This window comes from Taudactylus pleione, unplaced genomic scaffold (genome assembly GCF_031769625.1).
Source record: "Taudactylus pleione unplaced genomic scaffold, aTauple2 ptg000842l, whole genome shotgun sequence".
NCBI classification, from domain to species: domain Eukaryota; kingdom Metazoa; phylum Chordata; class Amphibia; order Anura; family Myobatrachidae; genus Taudactylus; species Taudactylus pleione.
Window position 1 is genome coordinate 4,056,712 of NW_028285244.1, and position 22,629 is coordinate 4,079,340.

Here is a 22,629-nt window from a genome sequence, read left to right on the forward strand (position 1 = left end):
AACCACTCTGGCGCGCCCCCCAAGAAGCCACAGATGAGATCAACAAATCAAGAACAGCCTCCACATGCAAACCCCCCACTCCGATCCATCGCACGCTCCGTCCACCAAGCAACAAACTAGCACGTTTATCCAGCCCATGCTTCTTTGCCCAAAAAATATAGGAATGACCCACAAACCAGACCTGTCCATCTTCCCTTGCAGGTGCTGAAAAGGAAAAAGAAGCCTAACCATGAGAAACTGTAGAAAAACCACCAATACGACACAACTTATGAAAGAAAACATAGCGACTAACTAGCAGGGATGCATAAAAAGGGGAAAACAAAGAACCCAAGTGAAGAAGAAAAACTAAAAAACCCAACCCGTGAACCAAAGTGGTCAAATCATGGCTCCCGCGGGGAAAAACAAAAAACAAAAAATCCCTTAACACCCCCAATTGTTGAACGCTAACCGTTCATCAATTGGCGGGTAAACAACGTTTTCGGGTTAGCAAGGAGCGCACTATAATTTATCGCAGCGCACATAAGACTTGTAAGCCGCAGATTTCCATCTACCTACTTGTTGAATAGCTGCGGGCAAAGCCCCTGCTAAAGCTGCGCAAGTAGCTGCACCTATGCGAAAAGAGTGAGTCCCAAACGCTAAGACGTCTAAGCCTAACTCGCCTAAGGCGCGCCTAAAAATAGCAGCAAATTGGAACTTAGTAAGGGGTGTGCCATCGACGTGCAGCAGCCACTGCGATCCCCCAGATGGGCGCACACCCATGTAGGAGGATGCCAACTTAACGGGGCACACCAGATTGCCGTCCTGACGATGCAGAGTAACCCATCTACCTCTCCCTGTCTGATCTGTCTTGGAGAATCTTAATTTACATAACACAGTAGAATCCCTAAACACAACATCCGATAACAACAGGCCGGAGGAAGCCGACTTTTTACTAGTCGCCACTAACTCTCCAACTCTGAACGCACCGTAAAATGCGACCGCAAAAGCCAAACTGAAAAGCGCCACTTCAAATGAATCCGTAGTTACCTTTTCTAAAACCGACAACAAAGACTGCAGCAGCTGTTGGTCCACCGGCCTGCGTGAGTCGGCGCGAGCGGGGCACTCCTTGGCCCAACCTTTAATTGCTCTCGATAATATAAATGATTTAGTGGGGTCGTAATGACCTTTAAGTTTGCAAAAGAACGATATCCCCGCAAGCACCGCAACCACGGAAGCCCTGGACCTGCGCTGTTGGTGTTTAAACCAGACAAAAGACAAAACCAAGTCCTGGTCAGACTTACCCTCCATGGCAGGTTGGGCGCAATGAGCCTGCCAATCCTGCCAGGCCGCCGAGTATGTTCTGAGGGTTGACGGGACAAGTGAATGCCGCGCCAAACCTTCTAAGCCGGCCTGATGATCTGCCATACAAACGAGGGGCAAATTAAACCTTCAGGAGAAGAAAACGAGGCTAGGGAGCGAAAACACGCAAAATGGAAACGAGACAATGCGTCAGCTATCTCATTGACTGCGCCAGGGACATGACACCCCGTGAGACTAATATTCTACTCCAGGCAACGCAACAGCAAATGACGCAATAGGCGCAATGCAAAGGGGGAAGCTGCTCTCTGATTGTTGATGGCGTGTACCACACCTAAATTGTCACACCAAAATTTTACGTGCCGGTTGCTCAAACGATTCCGCCAAAGCTCGACAGCAACCACTATTGGAAATAATTCCAAAAGTAATAAGTGGCTGGTAAGGCCCTCGCTGCGCCATTCTGGGGGCCACGGGGCGGCACACCAGTCCCCATCAAAATAAGCTCCGAAGCCAGATGACCCGGCAGCATCAGTGAAGAGCTGCAGCACCTTGTTGGCCACGGGGGGCGAAGGCCAAATGCGTTCGCCGTTAAACTGAACCAGGAATCTGGCCCAAACCCGGAGATCATCTTTAATCTCGGCCGACAGACGTATGTAGTGAAAAGGACGTCGTACCCCTGCCGTGGCCCTTTCTAGTTTCCTGCAAAAAACCCGGCCCATCGGGATCACCTGGCAGGCAAAGTTGAAGGAACCTAACAGCGATTGAACGGCGCGCAATCTCACCTTATCAGTGGACAAACAACACGCCACCATATCCAGTAATTTTAACACCTTGTCTTGGGGAAGACGACAACAACCCTCTAATGTATCAATCTCAATACCCAGATACGACAAACGGGTACTGGGACCTTCTGTTTTATGATTTATCCAATGCTACTGGAACTCCTAGAGTCCGAAAAAGCGCTTGAGCGGAGAAGAGGAGGTCTGCACAGACGTCGCTCCCTCCTGGACCCATAAAGAGAAAATCGTCCAAATAATGCGCTACCCCATCCCGACCAGTACCGGCCTGGATGTACCAGTGCAAAAAGGAGCTGAAACTCTCAAAATAGGAACAGGAAACCGCACAACCCATGGGCAAACAATTGTCAACAAAATAGCCAGTGGGCAGACGAAAGCCCATATAGCGCATAGCCTCCCGGTGCAGCGGCAGCAGACGAAAGGCCGACTCAATGTCGAGCTTCGCTAGCAACGCTCCCTGACCAAAATGGCGAACGAGGCCTAGAGCCTCGTCAAATGACTGATATACCACTTTGCAGGCTGACGCGGGCATGGCATCATTGACAGAAGTGCCTGGAGGGTAGGATAAATGCTGAATTAAGCGGAACTTGCCTGGAGCCTTCTTGGGAACTATACCTACCGGGGAAATGGCAGAGATTCTGCAAGGGGGGAAAAGGGAAAGGGCCTTCCATCCTCCCCAACAGAACCTCGGCCTGAACTTTGGCGTGCAAAACATCCGCATGATCTATGGCTGAACGCAAATTACGCTCGGCGCAAACAAATAGTGGATCCGAAATGGGCAAACGAAAACCTATTGAAAAACCTTCTAACAAGAACTTAGCCTCCTCGCGCAAGGGGTACCATCCTAACCAACGGGAAAGAGCCTCTAAGCAAATAGGGGATCTGGCCTTAGCTAGCAGCCCTTGCTCCCTCGGGGGGGTCGAATGAGTTGACTCCTGATGCCCGGCGACAATCTTTGGCTGGGTGGTCACCAATGCAGAGGCGGCAGGAGTGACTAAAGCGACACGAGGCGCCTCGGGTGCACCTGGAGTCATTAACTGCAAAACATTTGCCTCTCGCAGAACCCGTCGCACCTGGCTTAAAAGATGATGAGGACTTACGTGGCTGGGACCCCTCCAAAGGGGGGCGACGGTTTTGAGACACCTCCAACCATACCTCAACGTCCTTCACGCCAAATGGCAGGACGCGTCTACCTTCGTGCTTTCTGCGAAATTGCACATCATAATCGCACCATGCCACACCCCTGGAACGCACAAACGTCATGCACCAAAAAAATATATTTCAGAACATTAACGTGCTCGTCCGCCCGTGCGTGGAGGTAGCATGCCGCAAACACTAGCATACCCTTCAACCAGGCATTAAAATTGCAAAAAGCCTCCTCGCCCAATCCCCCAGGTTTCTTTGCTTTCGCTAAACCTTTCTTAGTTTCTTCTGTGAGCGAGAAAAAATCCACAAATTTGCCTCTGCGGATCTTTTCCCGAACGCTTTTTCGCAATCCACGCAGGATTGCTGTGTTTGCGCAGTGCACGGCATCCGAGCCTGGTTCAGGCTCCTCGGGCATTGCTGCCTCGACTCTCTTGCTGCTATTATCTGTTTTCCTAGCAAGGCGGCGCGCAACCATCCTGGCAATTTTTCGCGGGCGCGCAGGAGAGCCAGAGGAATGAGAAGAGGAACTGGAAAAAGAACACGAGGAATTAGACAAATCACACTCACCATCCTTTGAGGGACCCGGAACCGATCCATCCACTTCTTCACGAGGAGAAGCCACCGGCCGAACAGCCGGGGTTACTTCGTGACGATCAGCGATAACAGCCGCACTAGCTGAAGAAACTTCTGTTGCGCATCCACCTGCAGCCGCCGTACCTGAAACTACATGAACATGGTGAGCCACAGGTAACGAGATCTCAGGCAGCGGGGCTGGAGGTGTAGGGGGACGGGGAGAAAGAGGGGGCATGGGCGGATTTGCCCCGGGTGGGGTGGGAACGTGCTGCGAGGTAGAAGAGGCCAAAGTGACGAGCCAAAGTGACTGAAGAAGGTGTGGTGACTGGAGCGGGCTGGGGGAGGTGTGCAGCTGAATAGGAAGAAGTAAGCAAGGGGTAAAAGTAAGTTTGGTGGGGAGAGGGCTGCAAAAAGGGGGGGTAAGAGGGGAAGGAAGGGGCAGAGAAATGGGGGTACCCCAGGGTGGGGGGTACCACGGAAACGGACGGATACACCGGAGGGGCAAAACCAGAGCTCCATGCAGCTTGACCCCAGGAAGGGCCAGCTATTGAAGAAACTGGGGCCGATGAAAAATAGGGAGGTTGGGTGGTTGCAGTATGTAACCATGAGACTTGAGAAACCCCAGGGGAGGGGAAAGGGCCAGAGGGACCGGGATTCGGAAATGTCTGCCAGGGGGCAGCAGCTGCATAACCAAAACCCGAACCCTGAAGTGTCCCAGGGTGTCTGGGAGGTGAGGCCAGCACATTATTTAAAATGGCCACCGCAGGCGAAATGGCCGCCGGGCCCGCCGCACAGGCAAGGGCGCCGGAGCCATCACTGCTCCCGCTGGAGCCTTGTATCACTGGGGACCCCGCCGCTGGACGCACCGCTGTAATAAACGGCACATCCAGGTAAGCAGAGTGACCGATGGGAGGCGCGCACAGCCGCACACCCGCCGGAGCAGCAGAAGGACTGAGCGGTGAGGGCGTGCGTGACACGCGACCCGCGGTAGCCGCGTGAGCAGGGGCTCCCGCCGGCACGGCCAACACAGTGGGAGCGGAGGGCACATGAGGTGAACGCCGGACGGGGAGGAGACCGGAGCGAGACTGCCGAGTCCTGCGGGATCCTCGCCCTGGAGGGGCGCAGACTGGCGTGCCGCGGTAAGCGCTGGGGTGGTGATGGCCTGGGATGTAAGGGATGCGCACTCCATAGGATGGGGCGGGGGGGGGGCACACGTCCGCATACCACTGCAGAGCGGAGCGGGCGGGCAAAGTCCGCCAGCCGGCGGGGGGGGGGAGCAGAACGACGTTAACGGGGCATACTGTAATTTAGCACAATATAGGGTACTCAGCCTGTTTTCCTGAAAAGATCACAGCAAGAGGCTGACCCCAGGCAGAGCCCTGACCTATATACTCTAAGCTAACCACTCCTACAAGAACCCCTAATAGGCTGAAGACTAACCTCCTGACACACTGACATCACTAAGTCACCTGAGCCAACAAGCCTGTCAATCAAAGCCATCAGCAAAAAAACAGTTTCCTTATCTCCACTCAAACTTAGGCAGTCTTCGCTTGTTAGAAACCTTGCACCAGCCCTGATTATATTACATTTTGTTGTTACTGGTTGCGTAAAGTTACCAGTATTGCACGGCAGTCTTGACTCATAGAGCCACGTAATGCATTTCTACACATGCACAACATTTGCCCAATTAAGTCTGTCTGTATTCCCAGTATCCTGGTATTGTGTTCTCTGTATATGAACTATATGACCTTAAATGTGATAGTCAGCAAAGTGCAGTTTCCGGTATGAAAAGCAAGGTCTCAAGTAAATCCAGTTATAAAGGTTCATTGTAAAATAGAATACATACATTTACACAGGAGACATGGCTTATAGACACATTTAGTTAATGGCTTAGAGATTTTAGAGGGAAATAAAGTTTTTTGGGTAAAGAATAAATGCTACAATATTTAAACCTTCTATCGGATGAGGTGTTGTCATGTGTGCAAACCACTTATCATACTAAGATAAAATAAAGACACTGAGACGTGGATTTGGCAGATAACTTGATGGCGATTTATTGGAGCAATAATAATTATTATTTATTTATTATTTATTTAAGGATGTATGGTGGCAAAGAAAGGACGGCCAGAAATCAGCCAAATCTGCTATGCCCACACACAAACAACAAAAGGCATAGCAGGCGTAGATCGCCCAGAGTGCATACACATAACCATGTAAATCATGTCAACAACAAAAGGTAACGCTCACCCCCATCTTGACTTCCCACCCGTTTAGGTGGTGATACTGCCCCCCGTTAGGTTGGTACAGCCAACTACCAGTCAACGAAGGGAGCGCCCTTAAATCATAATTGCACCCGGACTGGCGACCTGCCGTTCTTTCCCGCCACCCAAAACCAAACCCACAACATACCAAAATTTATAGGGGAGGGAGGGTGGGGAATCTGGAACAAAGAGGCTTTGGCCCACACTTTTAGCCCACTATATAATGTTCCTGTTACAAACCCGCTCCTGCTTGCCATAGGCTAACTCCCACAAGTAATTTGCATACATGCCTGCCCCCATCCTAGAGGTTTAAAACACCTCTTTTCTTATGCAATCTTTCGGTTTCTCTAAACCTTCTATCGGATGAGGTGTTGTCATGTGTGCAAACCACTTATCATACTAAGATAAAATAAAGACACTGAGACATGGATTTGGCAGATAACTTGATGGCGATTTATTGGAGCAATAATAATTATTATTTATTTATTATTTATTTAAGGATGTATGGTGGCAAAGAAAGGACGGCCAGAAATCAGCCAAATCTGCTATGCCCACACACAAACAACAAAAGGCATAGCAGGCGTAGATCGCCCAGAGTGCATACACATAACCATGTAAATCATGTCAACAACAAAAGGTAACGCTCACCCCCATCTTGACTTCCCACCCGTTTAGGTGGTGATACTGCCCCCCGTTAGGTTGGTACAGCCAACTACCAGTCAACGAAGGGAGCGCCCTTAAATCATAATTGCACCCGGACTGGCGACCTGCCGTTCTTTCCCGCCACAGCAAGGTTCTGCTTATAGAACCGCCGCACCGCCACCATACCCCAATAACGCCAACTCCTCAAAAAGATCCCCAATAAACAATGACAAACCCTCCTCTGTTAAATGAACTCCATCAGGTCTATACATATAACTAAATCGAAATTGAATGTTCTTATGGTAAATGACACGGCCATAATTGGCCATCACAAATTTGGCAACTGCGAAATTAAGTTTCTTCCTAGCTTCGTCATTAGCAGGAAAACTCCCAACCCCACGCCAGACCTGTCGAGGTACAATGCAAGACCAAATTAATTTACACAAGGCCCAGGCCGATAGCACCCTCGCCAAATCGTTGACAATATCAACTCGTAATTCTACAGTGGACCTCTGCCCTAAGTCGTTGCCTCCTAAATAAGCCACCAAAATACGTGGCCTACCAAAAAGCCTTGCATACTCTAACAGTTTAGGACAAAAGGAATGCCATCTCATACCTCTGGAACCTATCCAACGGACCCTAGCTGAATATTCAAAAATTGGAGCTTGATCTGAACTCATAAACCTAGCAGCCCAGAAAATATATGAGTGGCCTATCACCCAAATGTCCTGCGTGTCAAAGAGCAATCCTAAAGGTGGAGGAAAGCAGTAAATAAAAAATTAGTAATTAGTAATTGTCATAAAACAATAAAATTTTATGGTGTATTAGTGGGATCTGATAGAACATAAGGGAGTATCTGCCAAAAAGAAAAATTTTCTATTGGTCGCCGACTTTACTATTTAAAGTGGCTAAGACAAACAGAAGACACAAAGGGGAAGAATGGGTGGGGGGGAATTGGGAAAAAACAGGTGAACTCGGCAAGAGGTAAAATAAAAACCTGCTGAGGGATGGACTATGGCCTAATTAAATTATTGAGAATAGCCGAATTGAATCCGTCAATTCAGGTAAAAATTGTAAAATTGCCAGCAATGGCGAGTAGCTAATCCCGAGTAGGACGGACAGGGGTAACAGACAAGACAAGACAAGACAGTACATGAGACAAGACAAAAACCAGGCAAGCATAAAATATAAACGTAACCGGAACAGACTGTGAAATTACTTTAAACAAAGGGCCTAGGTCGAATGTAACCTTTATAACTAGCCGATTTCCAACGTCCTAGGGCCTTAATTTCTGATGCCGAGAAACTCGCAGCTGCCGCCGAAGTTGCGGCTCCGATCCGAAACGAGTGTGTACCAAAATCTTGAGGCGGGAGGCCTTAAACTGATACACACCTCTTCAAAAACCAACCAAACTGGTATTTGGTAAGCGGAGTCCTGTCCATGTGCATGAGTCATGAACCAGGAACATCCGGCCGCAATAACTCATACCGCATAGCTAGTGCCACGGGGCAGATCTGTTCGTCCCTAGATGGACCCAACGAGATCCACCTACCCCTACCAGTCTGGTCGGTCTTCGACCGCCGAATCCTACAGAGAACAGACCTCTCACTGACCAGGATATCCAAGAGGAGCATGGCGGCATCAACCCATTTGGATGATGCCACCAGCTCCGATACCCTCAAGGTCCCTTGAAAAGCCTCCGAAAACACCACTTGAATCAGGACCGCCTCATACGCAGTAAGAGCCACTCCGAGAACCGCCCCTAATACTGCCGGAAGCAGATGAGCGTCCACAGGTCTCCTACGGTCAGCTACTGGCCGGGAGACCCGTGCCCAACCCTTTAAAGCCTTCACAATCAGAAAACTTTTAGTAAAGTCAGGTTGGCCCTTCAATTTACAATAAAATGCAATGCCCCCCAAAGAGCGCGCAACAGAAGCCCTGGATCTGCCAGCCAAACGGAGACTCCAAATAAAAGAAAGCATCGAACGATGCTGACTCTTACCTGCCTGTTTGCTGCTACGGGAATAATCTTCCCATTCATTCCATGCCTGTCGATATGCTCGCAACGTGGAGGGGGCTAGAGACTGTTCAGCTAAGCCCTCCATGCCGGCTCGATCACCTGCCAAACATAAGAGGGGCAAAGCACAACGTCAGCAGCAGGGGACCACAGATCGGAACCTAGCCCACTGGAAACGTGATAACGCATCGGCTATCTCATTCTCCACCCCAGGAACATGTCTTGCCTTAAACATGATGTTACAGCGCAAACATGTGAGCACAGCTGCGCTAGCAAGCGCAAAACCAGCAGGGAAGCCGCACGTTGCTGATTGTATCGCATGGACCACGCCCAGGTTGTCACACCTGATAACGATGCTGCGATTGCGTAACCATTCCCCCCAGATTTCCAAGGAAACCATTATGGGAAAGAGTTTGAGAAGGAGTAAGTCCTTAGTCAAACCCTTTCCCACCCATTCTTCCAGCCAATGGCCAACGCACCAGGAGCCATCAAGGTAACATCTGAACCCCGTGGTGCCTGCTGCGTCGGTGAACAGCTGCAGCTGCAAATTGTCAGCGGCTGGAGACATTCACAAACGAACGCCATTAAAATCCCGAAGAAACGAGACCCAGACAGAGAGGTCCTGCTTAATCTCTGAGGATAAACGTAGCAAATGTCTCGGTTAGTGACACCAGCCGTGGCCCTTTCCAATTTACGTGAAAAAACTCTGCCCATTGGAATTACTTTACAGGCCCAAGAGGGATTGCGCCTGCTGCAGGGTAATTCTACTGGAAGCTGTGCATTCCGCTATGGCATTACGCAACTTGACAGGCTTATCGAGAGGAATGCGACAAGAACCCGCCGAGGTACAGATCTCGATACCCAGGAATGACAAGCAAGGGGAAGGGCCCTCCGTTTTGTCCGCAGCAATGGGAACTTCAAATGAAAAAACAGCGCTCGTATAGAAAACAAAAGATAGCTGCATCTGCCTGAACCGGAAGCGCCGACACACAGAAAGTCATGGAGATAATGGGCTATCCCATGACTACCGCAAAAATTAAATAAATAAATTCCGCGCACCAGTGTAGGAAGGTGCTAAAACGCTCGAAAAACGCACAGGACACAGAACACCCCATAGGCAAGCATTTGTCTATGTAATATCCGTTGTCCAAGCTAAAAACCCATAAACTGGAATGACTCTGGGTGCAAAGGAAGTAAGACGAAAAGCTGACTCAACATCTATCTTAGCCATCAGTGCGCCCGGACCATAACACCTAATGACGTCCAAAGCATTGTCATAAGACTGGTACACCACCGAGGAAACCTCAACTGGTATGGCATAATTTACTGACGAGCCTGACGGATAAGACAGATGTTGCATGAGCCTGTATTTTCCTGGAATTTTCTTGGGAACCACTCCCATTGGGGAATTCACAAGATCTCTAATGGGGGTTCTGCAAAAGGTCCTGCAATGTGCCTGACACTAACCTCGCCAGCCACTTTTTCCCTAAGAATGTGAGGCAATTCAAAGGCAGACTTCAAATTTCTAGGCGAATATGTGTCGACATCCCTGCAAATAGGTAAACGAAAACCAAAACTGAAGCCTTTTAACGAAAATTCTGCGTCCTGCAGAACCGGGTACCAACTCAACCATTTTGCTATCGCTGTGACACGGACAGGGGATGGAACTTTACTTTGCACTTGTGCCTTTTGCTGGCTGTGCAGGCTGCTGCTGGGCACCCCCCTTGAAACACTTGGCAACTGGGTGGTTGCCACCACATCGCAAGCAGAGGTGACGAAAACGACATTTTCGTCCCTGCGTACAGGTGGAATTATTAAAGGCGAAGCATTTTCCCCCAGACGCCTGCTGTTAGCCCTGACGAACTGAACTAGCTGCTTTGCTCGCGTTGTACCCCTCATAGGCAGGACGAGAAGGCTGTGTGACCTCCAGCAATGTATATTTGTCGAAGAAGGAGCATAGCTGAGAATGGAGCTTCCCGGTGATAGCTGCTTGGGGCAGTGATTGCAATAATAAGCTGTGCACCCTATAGAAATTCACTGTACACATGTATTCTGTCTATTTTGTAAGTTAAATGCTCAGAATACAGTATATAATACAATCTCCTCTATTGACTGATAATATGATTCAAAGGAGATAAAAGCTAGATCTTAGGTGCTATTCATAAATAAAGCAGTGTCAAAGCCATTACCCCTTACTGTCAGATAACGCATCACTAAAGCATTCTATTCCCCCAATGATACCTTAATGCCCAGCATAATACTGACACTGTTTGCTGCAACTGTTTTCTACCATTAAGAGGGCATAATCAGCACTTAGACCAGCTATAAAATACATCATACGAATGTACTGAATGAAATAATTCTGGCATATACAGGACCAGCAAACACAGTAAGCAATTATATGTAGAAGTAGGGCCATCCTATCTGAGCTGAATCTTTTTATTTCATGTGCAGGCTCCTTTACAGATCATTTGAGCAAGTTGGGGAATCTGGGAGAGGGCAGAAAAAGAAACCATGCACTGTCCTGGACATAGATGCACAGATTGGTCCCCTTATGTACTGGATGGTGTATTATCCAGTATTAATAATTGATCCAATAGGTGGTCCATATCAGTGCACCCTGTACAGTGCATGTTTTCCAGATCTCCTAGTTGGTGCACAACAATATTCATTACTGGCTTTTTAACTTTTTCTACTGGCTGACACATTTAAAAGATCAACAGGGACTGTAGTGCTAGTTATTTCATTTGTGACACTGAGGGGATCCTAAAAAACATGCAACTTTAGTATTATATGCTATTTCTATTGTAGTCATCATGGTGTGGGCTGAGGGGGGGGGGGTTCAGGCAAGGCACTCATAAACCCCTCCTAGATTTGCCTATGGTGCTGGCCACTGCAGCCACAAAGATGATATTGACCAGGGGCATTAAGGACTGGAGGGAAGCACCCCTCCCCTGCACTGGCACACCTTCCACAAAGCTGCAGCAGCCTGAGGGGGTATAGAACTATCAATAGGGGAACCACACCTGCAGCCCCTAATAACATGGGGGCACTGTGGAGCCAGGGACCAGGGTCTGGGGAGGCTCATTACTGGGCAGGACATAGCTACACCCACCCCCAGCAGAACAAGAAATCAGAAAAGACAGTGATTGAGGACAGAAAGGAAAAGTAAAAGCAATGATATGAAGTAAATGAAAAGAATGACTAAATACAATAAGGAAAAGGAGGAGAGAAGAAGAGAACAAGCAGAAGCACTAAGAGAGTTTTATTAAGGAAAATGACAACTGACAAAATGCACTTCCCTCTCCTGGAGGAATCTGGAACAAAGAGGCTTTGGCCCACACTTTTAGCCCACTATATAATGTTCCTGTTACAAACCCGCCCCTGCTTGCCATAGGCTAACTCCCACAAGTAATTTGCATACATGCCTGCCCCCATCCTAGAGGTTTAAAACACCTCTTTTCTTATGCAATCTTTCGGTTTCTCATATGGTAATTCCGTCAGTGCAGACAATGGACCTGACTCAAGAGTTGTATGGTATTGTAGTGTTCACTCTAGAACTGGCGCCGGACCTAGAGAAGGGGCACATCTGCGCATGGCAAAAAGGGGGCGTGGCCAAGGGAAAGGGGCGTGCCCCCTTTTTGTAACTTTTGTGGGCGTGCCCGGCACTTATGGACCTACCGGGCTGCCCCCAAGTGCTGCTGTGTATGTGAATAGCATGCGCCCGGCATCCATTCACCGGCGGTGATGGCTACACCGCAGTTTTCCCCACCTGCGGGACAGGACCCGCAGGCTATTTTAGCGGGGCGCCGCGCTGGAGGGCAGGGTGCTTTTTGCCCTCTACAAATAGGGCAGGGTGCGGCGCCCCACTAAACATTGCATCTCCAAGTGCTGCATCCTACGATGCAGCTTTGGATCGTCTGTGATACCATCGGCCATCTGAGTCACCTTGAGATTACCCCTCGCAGCTCCGCCGCTGAGGCCAGTAAGTCTGCATCGAAAGGGGCAATCCCTGTCCTCTGCACTCCCAGATAACTAGGTCAACACACCCCCATTTCTGGGAACAGAGGCCGGCCCCGCCCACTACCCATCCCCAAATAGCTGCAGCCTTTCAATCAGCTGGGGGGAACTACACGAGATCTCAGAGGAAGACCTGAACATGCGCGGTATAGATCCTGCAAATGCGCTTGTCACTCACTATCTGAGTAGTAACCATCAGGGTTTGCGTTGTGCTCTGAATCAGGCCCAGTGTCACTCTTTGCCGTTTCCAAGTTTTTGTCATCACTATGTTATGCTTTGATGTTCACACTTTTTCTGCTATGCTGAGCAGACAGAACCGCTCACACAGGACGCCAAGTTCAGGCGGAGAAACTGCGCCCGACATTTAGCTGGTGCAAGTTTCGATGGTGCGTTCTATGGTGTATCTAAAGACGCACTGAGACGGATTTGCACCTCTGCAAGTGGGCATCTCACTATGATCAAAATTGGCCACGGCATTAGCTTTAAGACCCGGCTGTGGCAAATGAGCCGTAATCTGTTTCATAGTAGTAGATTTTATCGTTTACATCACTCTTACCTCAAACACTGGACCTGGGTAACAAAACATGGAACAAGTCTAATTACATGATGTTTTTCCAATGCACATTAGTAACATGCAAGCACGTCAGGAAGGAATACTGTGCATGATTAACTTTCTGCCCTGATGAATTCTAGCCTATTAGTCACGTTTCAACTTGCATCGCTATACTTCATGTTAATGAGGCCAGTGTCACCACCGCAGGGTAAAAAATTAGGTGGGACAATTGAAAACAAAGAACAAACAAGTACACGGAAGAGGAATGTAATTTCATGATTGCGCATAAATATATTTACTTATTTATTCCCACTGTTTCAATGAGCAGTTCTGCTCCTAGATCATCTGACTACAGCACTCTCTCTGCACTTGCCAGCGTTCTAATATGACAAGTCAAATTATTTTGAATAAACGACCAGTCGCACTCTGGGCTGTTTGGTTCAGGTAAACATAAACTAATCTTCACAATCTGCACAATGATCAGCTATGGACGATAGATGTTACAGTATATACTGTTATTTTTTTCTGTGTTTTTTTAATTTTTATAACCGGTTCTGAAAACAAGAACAGATCAATAAAATCATAATAGAACTTAATTTAAAAGAAAGCATCTGATGACTTATTTACAGTATGGAAGCTACTATAAATCTTGTATCTACCGGTAACTTTATCTGAGTACCGGTCCCTATATAGGAGAAAAAAAAAACACTAATTTTTTTTAAGACATTGCCATTAAATTACAGAGCAAAGCCAACACCAGGGTTGAAACAGCAAGGCCTCCCGTGTCATAATCCTGAGATTTGATATAAAAATTTATTAGAATAGTACAAACAATATATGTATTACTTAGAAACATCTTTGTTTATTTGAATCATTTTTATAGTTAACACTCACCAGCTTTGTGGAGCTCCCTGGGACTGCAGGGAGAACAGAGATGAGGCAGTAACGGCTCAGCCTCGCTTCTGTATAGTCAGACACTGCTTGCAGAGCAGGGGGCGGGGCCACACCACAGGCAGTAAGCTGCACAGAAAGAGAGCTAATAGAGGCATGCCTCTGAGTATGGGGGACGTGCCTTGTGCACTGGTGAATACCTTGGATATGTTATGTGACTAGGAAGTGCACTGCAGTGTTTAGAGATCTGAACTCAATGGATTATTTGGTAGCAATAATTATTTTGGGGTGAGCATTTGGGCATGGGGCCCCCGGGGTTACTCTGGCTGGGCTTTTTCAGGGCATCACCATTTAATACACATAAATATTTTTTCATCACCTTTCTATTTGTTTGTTTATTATTTATGTCATTTTAATTCTTATTATATTAACACTTATTGATTATCTTTTACACCTCTACACTTCACTATCACCTTTCTTCCATTTTTCGTGTGATGCCCTGGGAATGGTCTTTGGCTGGATTCTTTTGTGGTGCCTTGCACCTCAGATGTGAACCCCTTAATGTTAGGGACACCGGTATAGAGGAGCCTTGACGTTGGCCCGGCGCTTAATCATATATTTGCAAATGTATGCAACTAATACCTCTGAATTTCTATTATGTAGGATTCAAGTATTTTTGCCAATATTGCTGCAGTGTGCTGGAGGGAATATCCCTTTTTTTTTCTCAGGAGAATCAATGGACACTGAAGCTTAGTGTAGTGAAGGGGTTACAGGAGTAGGCTGTGATACAGGCCCCCAGACCCATCTCCATGTGTTCCTCCCCAGCCATTGACGTCACTGGGAGGCAGCAGGTGTGGAGGTGCTGCTGGGACACTGCAGACCTGCTCTATGACACTGACTGAGGCTGAGCTGCCACTGTGAAGTAAGGATGATGGAGGGGAGGATGTGATTGGGGTGTGAGGTAAGGAGGATGATGGAGGGGAGGATATGGCTGGCATGTGAGGTCACGGATGCTCTCTGCATTGAATGCTGGTCACTGTGATGGTGTCTGCATTTTATGGTGGTCACTGACATGCTTTAGATTGACAATATACATAGTTCAGGTTGACAATACAGGCAGTACACTAGTGCACTTTCCATTTGGTGGTCTTAGGGATCAATGATCCTTTGGCCACTTGTCATTTTAAACTGTGCTTTATGCAGTCATCTTCATTAAGATGCATGAAATGTGCGAAAAAGACACAAAAATCCAATTGAATTCTAATGATTAATTTACATTAGCAGTTATAGCTGCATTTGACCAGGGCGTGGGTAGGGCCGAACCAGTCAGTGGGTGCTCTCTGAGGCTGGAGTCCGTTTCTGGCAGCTGTTTAATCGCTGACAAACTGCTGGGTGCTGGCTTCATGTGTGCTGCTGCTTCTGGCATCCAGGGCTCCCTGATCCCCTCCTTCTCTGCTCTTCCACAGTGCCACAGCTAGGCGCCCGCCATGGATCCTGACATTTCCACAGTGGGACTGTCAGGATCCAGGGCGGCTCAGGCACCTAGCTGTGGCACTGTGGAAGAGCAGAGGAGGAGGGAATCGGTAAGATTAGGACTCCAAATCTTATCGGCCATCCAACTTCTCACCAATGGTGCAGACATCGTGTGGTGATGTAGTGCTGCATGATGACCCTGTGATAGTACCTGGAGGAACCGCAGTGTAGAGGAGCAGAAGAGGATGGGAAAGAGGTAACTTATCCCAGGAGTAGAAAACAGAATAAGGGATGGGTGGGGGAATGACACAATAGAAGACATAGGGGGCAGGACAAGGGGGCACCAGAAGTTTTTGATGCATATACAAATCCTGTGAATGCTGCAACTACTTCTGAGATACTATACTGTATATAATGTTTTAATGTTTATAAGCTTTGTATTAGGAATGTGCGCCGGACCATTTTTGCCGGATTTGGTCCTAATTCGTCGTCCGGCTTTGGATTTGGATTTGCCAAACTGCGGTGACTGGCTTTGGATTTTTTACAAAAATTTACAAAAAAAAGCTCAAATCACACAAATTGGGCTTTTTTTTCTTCCTAGAGTTATTAATCTCGATAACATTAATTTCCAGTAATTTACAGTCAATTTAGACTACCTCACAGCTAATAGTATTGTTTTCACCATTATTGGCCAAAGGTTGCAGTGAGCTGACTGGTTACTAAGCGACAGAGCAGTGGCACAACGACACAGTTTAAAGCACATCTATGACACATTGCCACACAGCAGTGGCAGAAATGAAAGGTAGTGCAAGATGGAATGGTCCTTGGGCCCTCCCACCCACCCAGTGGGGTAAGGCCAGCAGAGTCACAGTACTTGTTTACACAGGGACTACGGCCCAAGGAGTCAGTCTTATTCACATTACACCGCACATAGTGCCCCTGATTCACATTACAGCATAAAGTAGTGTCTCATTTATGTTATGACACACAGTAGTGTCCTTTTTACACAATGCCCACAGTAGTAGTGCCCCTTATACAATGCCCACAGTAGTAATGCCCCTTATACAATGCCCACAGCAATAGTGCCCCTTATACAATGCTCACAGCAATAGTGTCCCTTACACAATGCCCCCAGCAGTGGTGCCCCCTATGCAATGCCCTCAGTAGTAATGCATCTTGTAGTAGTGCCCTCTGTAGTAATGCCCCCAGTGGTAGTGCCCCTAGTAGTACCCCCAGTAGTATGCCATTAGTAGTGCCTCCAGTAGTAGTGTCCCTAGTAGTATGCCCCCATTAGTAGTGCCCTTAGTATGCCCCCAGTAGTAGTGTCCCTAGTAGTATGCCAATAGTAGTATGCCCCAATTAGTAGTGCCCCTTGTAGTATGCCCCCATTAGTAGTGCCCCCAGTAGTATGCCCCCATTAGTAGTGCCCCCAGTAGTATGCCCCCATTAGAACTTGAAGTGCCCCCAGGAGTAGTGTCCCTAGTAGTATGCCCTCATTAGAAGTCCCCCCAGTAGTCCTGTATGCCCCCAATTGTAGTGCCCTCGATAGCAGCCACCATCCCCCCATCCCATGCAGTGCCCCCAGTAGCGCCCCCTTACACAAACACACACAAAAGACAAAAAAACACACTTACCTGAATCCCCGCTCCTGCCATGACCGCGGCCGTCCGCAGTGGGGGGAGCCGGAAGACAGAGCTCATGACTGAGCTCCTGCCGGCTCCCTCCTTTTATGCTGCAGCCAATGAGAGTCTGTCTGACTCATTGGCTGCTATAACAAACACACTGCCGCCAGCGCGGCAGTGTGTTTGTTACAGTGTAGGACAGACCGCTCTAACTGCGTTCTGCCCTACACTTGTGGAGCCCTGATTTTGGATTCTCTCGCAAGGATCCGATGTCAGGAGGCTGCGGCTCGGCCTCAAAGAGGGATCCGAGTCAGGCTAGTAGCACCCGAACAGCGTTCGGGTGGACTCGGATGCCCTATTTTCGGAGCACACAGAATCCGAACCGCTCATCCCTACTTTATATATTTAGTTTGATAGTCTTTACTAACACTAGTATGCCAGTGGCGAACATTTCACCAATTTGAACCCAGAACATACGTACGGAAAATACTTCGCTAGATAATGGCTAGATCATATGTTAATACTACAGAATTGGGCAATAAAAGATGTGGTTTTGGGGGATTTCTTTATTGTAACATGTTGCCAATTTGTAAGTGCAATTTGTGGGCATGGACTAAAGCAAAATCGACCGTTTCCACGGGATATTGCAAGCCGAGCCTCTATAGATGCAAATGATAATGCACTGTTACTCTGCCTCACCGTCTCCTAGCCTCTGCCAATAAGCGGCTGCCGGCAGCTCTCGTGGAAAGCAGAGAAATGTGGCGTTCCTTTCAAGGCGCAAACACGGTGCTGATTGGCTGGGAGTTGCGAGCCTGGAATTGACATGTTGGAGAAAGTAGGTGAGGGAAGAGCGCCCCCTACAGCAGCAGCCTCATATGTTGTGGCCCCCGCGTGCCCTCCCTCATTATGTAATAGCTACGTCATGCAGATAGGCGGCCAATCAGGCGCAGAACTGGGCAGAACGTAAACAATGTCCGCACATGGCTAGGGCGCCGTGTCCATGTGAGAGGACAGACCACCAGTAGTCCTTGAGAATAGCTGCCAGCGGCGGTCACCCCTATCCTGCTTCCCCTTCATCACTGTTCTGGTAGTTTTCTTGACATTTTTCAAAAAAGAGCAGAGGATAGTATCAGGGTGCACTGGTCGTATCATTGAAACGTAACTTTTATTATTTTACTTAAAACATATAATTTCTTTTATTTTTACAGAACATACAAACAAATATACATTACACACGTGAAATATAAACTTATTTCAAAAATTAAATCAAATGGGTACCAGGGACTACTTAGATAGAACCCAAAACTTTATCATGATCTTATTCTGCTCATATAATTCACATCACAACCTGGTAATTTGTAGTGCTATAGTTACATAATGTTCTATGTAGAACTTTAAATGTAACAATGTTGCATCAGGTTTATATTACTTGAGCTATATTATGATATCCTTTTGAGTTGCAATTTATTTCTCTTTTTATTATTTATCCAATCCTGCACATTTGATTTTTGCACTTTATTTCCTATATTGTAACAATAAATATCCTGTATTCACATTTCAATTAGTCTGTGTCTTATAATAAATAGTTGTATATTTCCATTTATTATTATTATTATTATTATTATTATTTCATATTTATTATAAGACACTGACTAATTGACGACACTGACGAGGTGCTAATGACGATTTTATAACAGGCGCCTGTTAGGTGCACTGCGCCCTAACCTGGGAGTCCCCGAGGTGCTCCTGACGCAGGGTTAAATGCCCCCCACTGGACCCTAGAGGAGGTTTCCTGCACGATCCAGCAACTCCCTAAAGCCCCTGACCCTGACAGGTAGACTTTTTTAATGTGGCATGAAATGCGGTCACCTCCCCTCAGTAATGCTACAGACCCAGTGGCAAACACAGGATTTCTAGAGGGGGGTTTCCAAATGCTTGATTTTAGAGTGAGTGTGGCCAGTCCATGAAGAGGGTAGAATTAGCACTTAACCAGCTTTAATATGCGTCATACAAAGTGTATTGTGTGTAATAATTCCAGCATATACAGGACAAGTGATCACAGTAACCCATTATATGTGTCATACATAGTGTATTGTGTGTCATAATTCCAGCATATACAGGGCCAGTGATCACAGTAAGCCATTAAATGCGGCACTAGGGCCATCCTGCCTGAGCTGAATGTTTTTATTTTAGATGTGGGCACCATTCCAGAACATTGGAGCAAGTCCGGGAGTATGGGGGAGTAGCGGAAGAACCTAGCACTGCCCTGGACATATATGTACATATTGGGCTCTATAGCAGTGCATCCCTTACAGTGAATGTTTTCCAGATCTCCTAGTTGGTGCACAGGTTATTTATTACTGGCTGATACATGTTAAAGATCCACAGGTGGTGCTAATTATTTAATTTGTGATACTGAGAAGAACATGCAGCGATAGTACATTTCTATTATATTACTATTTCTATTGTGGTCATGGTGTGGGCTGGGGAGGGGGGTTTCCAGGCAAACGGAAACCCCCCTGCATTTGCCTATGAGACCCGACCAGTACCAATCCCCAAGCCCAGTAAAGATCCCTTAAAGAGCAAACTATAGTCCCATCGACCCTCCAACATGACCCGTTCCATTAGGTACACAATGCTCTGCTCCTGTACTTCCCACCTAATTGATGATTGCAGCCACCTGTGTTGAAACATCTGTCTAATCAATTACCTAGTACAACACAGGTGACTGCAATCATACATTAGGTGGGAAGTCCAGGAGCAGAGTGTTTTGTACCTAATGGAATGGGTCATGTTGGAGGGTAGGACCTTAACACGAATGATAATATATATGCTAAACTAATTGCTTGACTCTTGTCAGCTGAAATCATCAGTATACGAGTAGTATTCAGGAGCTACGCCTCAGACTCTGCTGAAAAGTAGACACAACTGTGTAATATTACAGAAAGTAAATAAATCATTCAGACAAGAGCTGACTAGGGCCCTCATTCAGAGCCGTACGCTCTGAGCAGAGCGCACGCTCTCAATGAGGGCCGGGCTCCATTTTCATGGAGCGTCCTCCTGGACGCTCGTATAGCTGTGGGTCACCACCCACAGGCTATACGAGCGTGCATTGTGATGGTCGCGATGGTCGAGACCATCGCGACCATCGAATTTGCGAGCCGGAGCCTGCGGTTGAGGTTTTCAATCGCAAGCTCCGGAGTGATTTTGGCTCTATCAGAGCCAAAATCACTCCCACTGACATCACTAGTGATGTCAGTGGGCCGGCTTCTGACGGGAGGCGTTCCCGTGGGAATGCCCCCGTCAGGGAGGCACGCCCACCAAAGGGGGCGTGCTGTCAATCAACATTGACAGCACGCCCCCTTTGATCGGACACAACGAGCGAAGGACTTTCCTTCGCTCGTCGCGTCTGGCGCATGCGCACGACGGAGCTCCCTCCGTCGTGCGCATGCTCAGTCCATAACATCGACCCACTTGCGAGCGGACAGCCGCTCGCGAGTGGGTCTGAATCAGGCCCTAGGTTCTGATTCTTCATTTACACCAAGTGTGCACTGCAGATTGCATTATACCTTTAACAACTTGGTGCTTAAGTAAAGGGCCTTCTTGCAGTGCCAGATTAAGGCCCTCATGGGCCTGGAGCTGAAATTTACAAAGGGCCTATTGCGTGCTGCTGCAGGGGGTGTGATTACTGATATGGGGGTGTGACCAGTGGTGTGGGGGTGTGGTCTGGGGCGTGGCTAGCACCATGAAGTATAGCTACCCACCTACATTCAACTGTCTCAATCTCCCTCCCCTCTTTGATTATATGAACCATATACCACCTGGTTTATTAATAAAATACAACAAATTTTACGAAGAAAGTGTTTTAACAGAAACATATCTGAGAATTGCTAGTTTCCAATATCCACCATTAATATTTACAATTATACAATATTTACAAAGTAAAAGGTGCAGAACATGAAAACATATAAATAATACTAAATAAATATTAAATAAAGCTAAAATAATATGCACATTATTAAATATTAAATAAATATGAAATATGTGAAGTGTGATTGCAAAAATGGCTCCATAAGTATGGGGCCAAACTGTAAAAAGGTACACGGGCCCTCATTCAGAGCCGTACGCTCTGAGCAGAGCGCACGCTCTGAATGAGGGCCGCCCTCCATGAAAATGGAGCGTCCTCCTGGACGCTCGTATAGCTGTGGGTCACCACCCGCAGCCTATACGAGCGTGCATTTTGATGGCCGCGATGGTCGTGACCATCGCGACCATCGAAACTGCGAGCCGGAGCCTGCGGTTGAGGTTTTCAACCGCAAGCCCCGGAGTGATTTTGGCTCTATCAGAGCCAAAATCACTCCCACTGACATCACTAGTGATGTAAGTGGGGCCGGCTTCTGACGGGAGGCGTTCCCGTGGGAACGCCCCCGTCAGGGAGGCACGCCCACCAAAGGGGGCGTGCTGTCAATCAACATCGACAGCACGCCCCCTTTGATCAGACACAACGAGCGAAGGACTTTCCTTCGCTCGTCGCGTCTGGCGCATGCGCACGACGGAGCTCCCTCCGTCGTGCGCATGCTCAGTGCATAACATCGACCCACTTGCGAGCGGACAGCCGCTCGCGAGTGGGTCTGAATCAGGCCCTTAGTTTGGTAATTATTATGGACCTGATTCACTACGCATCGCAATATTGCGTACGCATGCAGTTCAACTACGATAGCAAGCCAAACCACTGCGATCACAATGCAAACTCAGCACTACATAAGGACGCCCACTTTACCATAAGCACATCTGTAATACTTAGCAGAATAGCGAAGCGATCGGTACAATCAGGTACCATCGCGGCCTCACGCACAGTAGGACAAGTCCAGACCTTACTCAGTAATGCTAACAGCCACGCACGCTGAGACCTCACGCTGAGTATGGCTTCGCAGTGACTAATTTATGCACCACCCTGAAACGGCGTGCGAACGCAGTGGCATGCCTGCATTTCCCCAACCACCCCACCGTCACCACCCACAAACAGCACTTCCTGTCAATCACTCTGCGATGGGTCTGCGTAGCCTTCGCAATGGCCGGTTCGCGCCCTGTGATGCGTACTCATGCGCAAAATGCAACAATCGCCCGATTGTGTGCGTAATCGCAATTGCAATCGGTAATGAACCAGGCCCAGTGTTTGTATGCAACCTGATAAAAATGTTAATCTTTCACCTCCCTTCCTATCTCAAATATTAAACTTTTATTTGCCGTTGTCCCAGACATGCAAAAATCAAACATACTCTCTATATATATTCAGAATATATATATATATATATATATATGTATATATTTCTATATA

At 47.7% G+C, this 22,629-nt stretch overlaps 1 protein-coding gene and 1 pseudogene across 2 annotated transcripts in view; one reads left to right on the top strand and one right to left on the bottom strand.

The window, feature by feature from the left end:
- CRYL1 (crystallin lambda 1) overlaps positions 1–22,629 on the top strand; it is a 151,157-nt gene that overhangs the window by 63,778 nt on the left and 64,750 nt on the right. The gene's annotated exons all lie outside the window — the stretch shown is intronic.
- On the bottom strand, positions 1,542–3,127 carry LOC148474484 (uncharacterized; annotated as a pseudogene).